The sequence below is a fragment of the Abramis brama genome (genome assembly GCF_963993115.1).
Source record: "Abramis brama genome assembly, chromosome: 15".
In the NCBI taxonomy this organism is placed as follows: domain Eukaryota; kingdom Metazoa; phylum Chordata; class Actinopteri; order Cypriniformes; family Leuciscidae; genus Abramis; species Abramis brama.
The window spans coordinates 8392280-8398523 of NC_139977.1; positions in this window are offsets into that span (position 1 = coordinate 8392280).

A 6244-nucleotide genomic window follows, 5' to 3' on the forward strand; every position below is an offset into this window, starting at 1 on the left:
TCAGAAGACGTTTGGAGTTTGTTTATGATGGATGGATGCACTTTGTTGAGCTTCAGTCTGTTGGTTGCAATCCACTGCCATTATAAGACATGGAAGAGGATCATTTTTAATGTAACTCCGATTGTATTCGTCTGAAAGAAGAAAGTCATATACACCTAGGATGGCTTGAGGGTGAGTAAATCATGGGCTAATTTTCATTTGAAAGTGAACTAATCCTTTAAAGCCATTAATGATGCATTTATAGAGGTCAGTAACTGTAGTATCACTCACAGTAAGTATTTATAAGAACATAACACGGCTATTAATAACAATATATTAACTTATTTGACAGAAATAAATCTGAATTACTAAAAAGTCATTGTAACTATAATATAATAACATTATAGCAATGCAGGTTGCATCTTTATAAATACATTCATGGAACCATACGACTGACTAATAAATACTTATAAATCAGTGTATAATGGATTAAGAGCATGCACATTGAGAAAGCAAATGCATGACTTATAAGGAATTATAAAAATAATATAAATGTAACTATAACTGTTCTTATTATGCAGTGAAGGTCTTAATGAGTCTTTATAAATGTATTTATAAAATAGTAATACATACTTATAAATAAGTAAAAAGGAGCTATAATTCATTATAAGCATGGTCTTCATAGAAAGTGTTACCGAAAAATCTTTTGCATTCACTTAGAAAGTGCTAGGTTTACATGTGAATTTAAATAGAGACATTTTTGTAGATAAACTAAGAAGTTGCGTAAAGTATGTACTTATGTGACAGCAAGCTATATTAAGCAAAAAAACATTAACTTTGCCATTTCACTTGTTTCATGAACCATTAATGTGGCTGTTGATCAATAGATTCAGACACACAACATAAAATCTCACTCATCAGTTTTAAGTGGATTTATTAGCAAAAGAATAGATAGGGCTCTTGATTATTTTAATATTCCAAATAAGAATAGTTTTTTTTTTTCTCCCATTTATTAGGATGTGTTAAGAATAAATGAATGCATGACAATCTTTTCATTAGTTACATCACCACATATGCTATATCTTTCTGAATGAGGCTTCATGTTTTTTGTATCTCTTAAGGGCCCTTCAAATAGCCATATTCAATAGGCTCCTTACATTTCACTTGAGCTATGGTAGGGCTAGAACAGCTGGTGTTGGCATTGATTGTTGACACAAGTAGTACAAATCATAAATAAAACCACATCTAAGAAGTATATTTATATAGGAATTTTAATCTATTTACTTATCTGATGCTTTTACTGTATAAGGCATAACCTTGACAGCTTCAGTACAGATGTACAAAAACAATATTGGGAAGAGCTATGCCAGATAGCACACGCACATCTCCAAGTCATGTTAAAGAACACCTCATTTGGAAAATAGGCTATCTGTTGTATACGAGCATCTGAAAACCAACTTTTAATTTGCAGTTTTACATACATTCTAAATCATAAACATATATTTTCTAAATGTCTTTAACATCTGACTGGATTATTTTTTTTTAGCAAACTAAAAAATACACCTTCCAAACATGCACATCAAATATACATCTCTGTTATGTAGCTTACGTGTGCTATCAGGGTAGTGTCTTAATAGTTTATTCAAATATAAGAACAAGTAAAAGATGTAATATTTTTTTAGATGTTGTCAGCCAACTTAAAATAAGAGATGTGGGAAACGTTTGTGTTAATTGCCATATTACTTGTATATTGGATTTACTGTAAATTTTGTTAGCATACTTGTCTAAAATGTGTGACATCTGGCTTTTTACATGCACGTAAAGGCTAATATTAGTTAACTAATTGGTAAAGTAATCACTGACAAATTCTAATTAAAAAATGTGCAAAATTATGCTGATTTACTATTTAAAATATTGGTGTTAAGCTGATTACACATTTGAAGTCCCCCTTTTGCCCCCCTGTGTGTTTCAGATCTGAAATTTATATTTCTGGGTAATGTTGAATGGTTAGCATCTTTGCTAATGACACTAGCCTAATGGTAGATTTGCCAGATGTAACACCTTGTGTGCACTTTTCTGAACATTTACTGTGAAGAGGCAGATGTACAATCTGTCAGGCTCCCTGTATATACTGTATCAAGAAGGAAAAAAGACAAAAAAAAATTCTTTCTTTTTTTTTTTTTGCTGCATGTCCCAATTGCATCTGACACCACCTTGTGGTTTGTGGAGCCGTGGTAGATGTTATCTTATTCAGTTTTCTGATTTCTTTTCACAATGTCTGGGTTTGAAATGTGGCTTGTTCTTTCCAAAAAGCTTTATTCTTGATAAATAGTAGTGGGAAAGCCAGGCTTCTATTAATGTAATAGTTTAAGACGAACATTATCTTGTAAGGACAGTTGGTTTGTTTTGAAGACATCAATCTTGTACCTCCTGGTAGTTCGTCACGTCATGCTTGTTGTAGTCTGGCGCATGCTAGATATTTTATTATGTCGTGTCACACTGTGATTCAATACCAAGAGGCTGATAGAACAAGGACATAGGCGACATAGACCATGTCATAGGGAACGACTAAAATCCCTCTAAATCTCGTTAAGGCGACACTTCTTGACTAATGATTTGACTCACTTGAACGTGGGAACGTTTTTTCTTTGACATACTGGATGATTGTCTTCTTCTTTTGTCCCACAGTTACTAAGATGTGCGTCATGGATGTATGTTTGCAATAAAAGTTGTACCATAAATGTCAAAAAAGAAAAGAAAGTCAAAATAAGGTTTAAGTAAAGTGTTGTGCTGGAGCACAAGTGAATTGATGAAGCCGCAAAAAATCTGCTATGTTTACAATTTGCTGCCTCGGCCATACATCACGATTATAGCCAAATTATCAGCTGTGCCAAATGACCTTTAGAGAAAGTGTAGGGGGAATGATTTGCCCTTTGATACTGAGTTTCTTCCACAGGCATGTCAAGGAAGCATTTGTGATGGGTTAATTTGAGAGAAGTTGTTTTAGCATTGCTTTTGATTTCCCAGCAATTTGCGAAACCCTGTAAAGATGGAGACATTGCCCCAATGGTAGAACAACTGACCTGACCCATTACCGATTTATACCCTTAGTGGAATAACAAGCTGATACATCTCTCATCTTAGATCTGAGGTTTTCTGTTTTTAGTACATTGCTGTACATTGTTTAGTAGAATATCTAAAGTGGACTAGCTAAATATTGTCATCGGAATTTTTTTCAGCATCTAGATTGTTGTTCTGTTAATAGTTCATGGAAGAGGAGTTACTATGCTAGTCACATTCTTAGCTTTGCCACACGAGGCGCTAGATAGTGGGCATCAGTGTAAACAGTTTTGTTTTGTTTTTTTCTTAGTTAGTTACAGTTAAAGGGCCCCTATTATGGATTTTTGAAAATGACCTTTCATGTAGTGTGTAACATAGCTCTAACTGCAAAGTTTTAAATCTGAAAGTGCACCGTATATAATGAAATATATCATATATTTTCATTGAAATACGTCAATGAAATGAATTGTTTTTCAAACGAGTCATAAGCCGTTTCGTTGTGACGTCAATACGAAACATTAGCATATTGCCCGTCCACTTATTGCGCGCACAGACACCAGGGAAAACTTGAACCTCAAACCTGTTGCTGATTCCTGTGGATATTGGATAGCATCATTTCGAGAAGATGCTGTGCTCTATAATGTGAAGGTAAAGCCAGTTTTTTTTACCATGATATCACAGCAGTATAATCCTAAACTTTTGCTGTGTTCCCTTTATTTTACTGACGAATACTTCTCAAATCTCAATGTTCAATGCAGGATTCGCAAACCACTTGCTCTTGAAAGATGGTGTTCAAAATACTTAGTTTTGAGTTTTATATTGTGTAGGTCTCCTGCAAACTGGCTAACTCACGTTATCACTGTCTTACTGAAATACTTCTGCTAATCAGTTGTGGGCCACTATTACCTAAAACTGTCTATTAATACAGACTGTCTGTCGTTCTCACTACTTTGAGGAAAGATTAAGCATGGAGCAAGATTTGTTTTACCAATGTTTATGTTACATCAGTCATTCATGCTAGAGCTCAGCTAATGTTTACATTGCATACATGCACTGTTATTGATACAGTTTCCACGTGTTCACCGGAATATATTAGACAAATACTCTGTAAATAAATTAGTACAAGTAAAATAATCGGTTTGTTGATGGACAGGCACTTGTTCATGCTGATGGTGAGGAATTACTTTTGCAACATCTCATAATGTACCTCAAACTGAGTAGCGTGTCACTGAGAAACGTCCTGCTCAAATCGTCCTTGCGATGGAGGTTCGAGTTGAATGAATAGTTCTTCCAGTGTTTCATCATCATCGGACTCGCGCTCGGATTGATATGGTGAAATCGTCGTCATTGTTAGTTACTGTGTTTGGTTTACGGTGTAGGATGCCTCAGGACACGCAGAGCTGACGTTGTTATGGCAATGGGCATTTTTGTTTTCGACACGCGCGCTGTACTCGGTGAACCAATCACAACAGACTGAGCTGTCTGGCCAATCAGAGCAGAGTAGCTCGCGGAAAGGAAGGATTTAGAGAGACTGATTCATCTGACGAGTCGTTTGAGAATCATTGAAAATGTAGTGATGTGCAAATGTATATTATGAGGAAATGAAACAGTTTTTTGACCTTTGCTGCATGTAAACCTGTTGTAGGAGACTCCAAAACAACATTAGGAAACTCTAAAATAGCATAATAGGGGCACTTTAAACTGTTGACATTTAGCTGAATAATATCCCATCTGGTTTAATGCACAAATCAGATGAGATTTTATTGAGTAGCAACCCCTTTAGTGTGAGGTTTATTATTACCAGAGCCGGACAGTAACAGAGTACATTTACTTGAGTACAGTACTTAAGTACAATTTTGAGGGATCTGTACTTTACTTGAGTATCATTTTTGGGGAGTACTCATGACTTTACTCAAGTACATTTGAGAGGCAAATATTGTACTCTTTACTCCACTACATTTCTATCCATAACTGTGAGTACCCGTTACTTCTTCTAAAAAATAAAATAAAAAAAAAGGAAAAAAGAAACATCTCAGAAACCCTCTCAAATGTGATTTGATTGTGCAGGCGCCACTGATTGGGACAGCCTATCAGCAATCACCTTCAGCTTTCCACCAAAGTCAACTCCATGGTCAGATTTAGATAAGAGACGAAACCATGGACGAAACAATGGATGAAGACGCAGCAGGTCCATCCCGGGATTATTTATTTCCCCAGGATGGTAGGGGAAGACTCATGAATATTCATTAGGGAAGTCATTCCTGATTGGTCTTAACCCCAGTGACGGGTAGGTTTAGGGGCGGGGTTAGGGAGGTCATAAGACCCCCAGTGATGGGTAGGTTTAGGGGTGGGATTAGGGGTAGGTCATCAGACCAATCAGGGATGACTTCCCTAATGAATATTCATGAGTCTTCCCCTACCATCCTGGGAAAAAGAATATCGCATCCCGAACCCGTGGCCCCACCTCGCCAGACTATTTCAATTTTCTGAACAAATTAATGATAGTTTTCGCTTCAAGCATTTGCTGTGTTTACCAATGTAAGCACTGTGGCAGTAGTAATGAAATATTTAGAAAATGTACTCTTGTACTCTTGATACTCAAGTACTTTTAAAAACAAGTACTTCAGTACTTTTAAGTAGACATCTGACTGTAGTACTTTTACTTGTACTTGAGTAAAATTTAGCAAGGGGTATCTGTACTTTTACTCAAGTAATGAAGCTGTGTACTCTGTCTGCCTCTGATTATTACCCAATTTAATGCAAGAATGCATTTTAAGTATTTACAATAGGACTTGCGTTTGCCCTTATGATCCTCTTGCTTATGTTTGGTCAGCCTCACAGATTCTGTAGCTTCTTCTGTTGGTGGCAATGGATTCTAGGTTGGAGACCAAACAAAGAGTATTACATATTAAAGCATTGAGAAGAAAAATGTACAGTAATTGTACTTACTCGAGCTCTTAATGACCTTTACTTACTGTACTTTGTAACATGCATGTTGCAATAGTTTTCAAGTGACACTGTTGACATCTGAAACCCAAATGTTTCTTCAGTGTACCCTGGGTAATTACAGATTATAATTGTGAGGTTGTGAACTTGGCTTAAGTGTGAAGGTTTCTGTGAGGTATATGAAATATATGGACTTTAACATTTGCAGTGTCTTATGTATGGCCAACTTGTATGAAAAAATTGCAGCAAAACTTTGTTC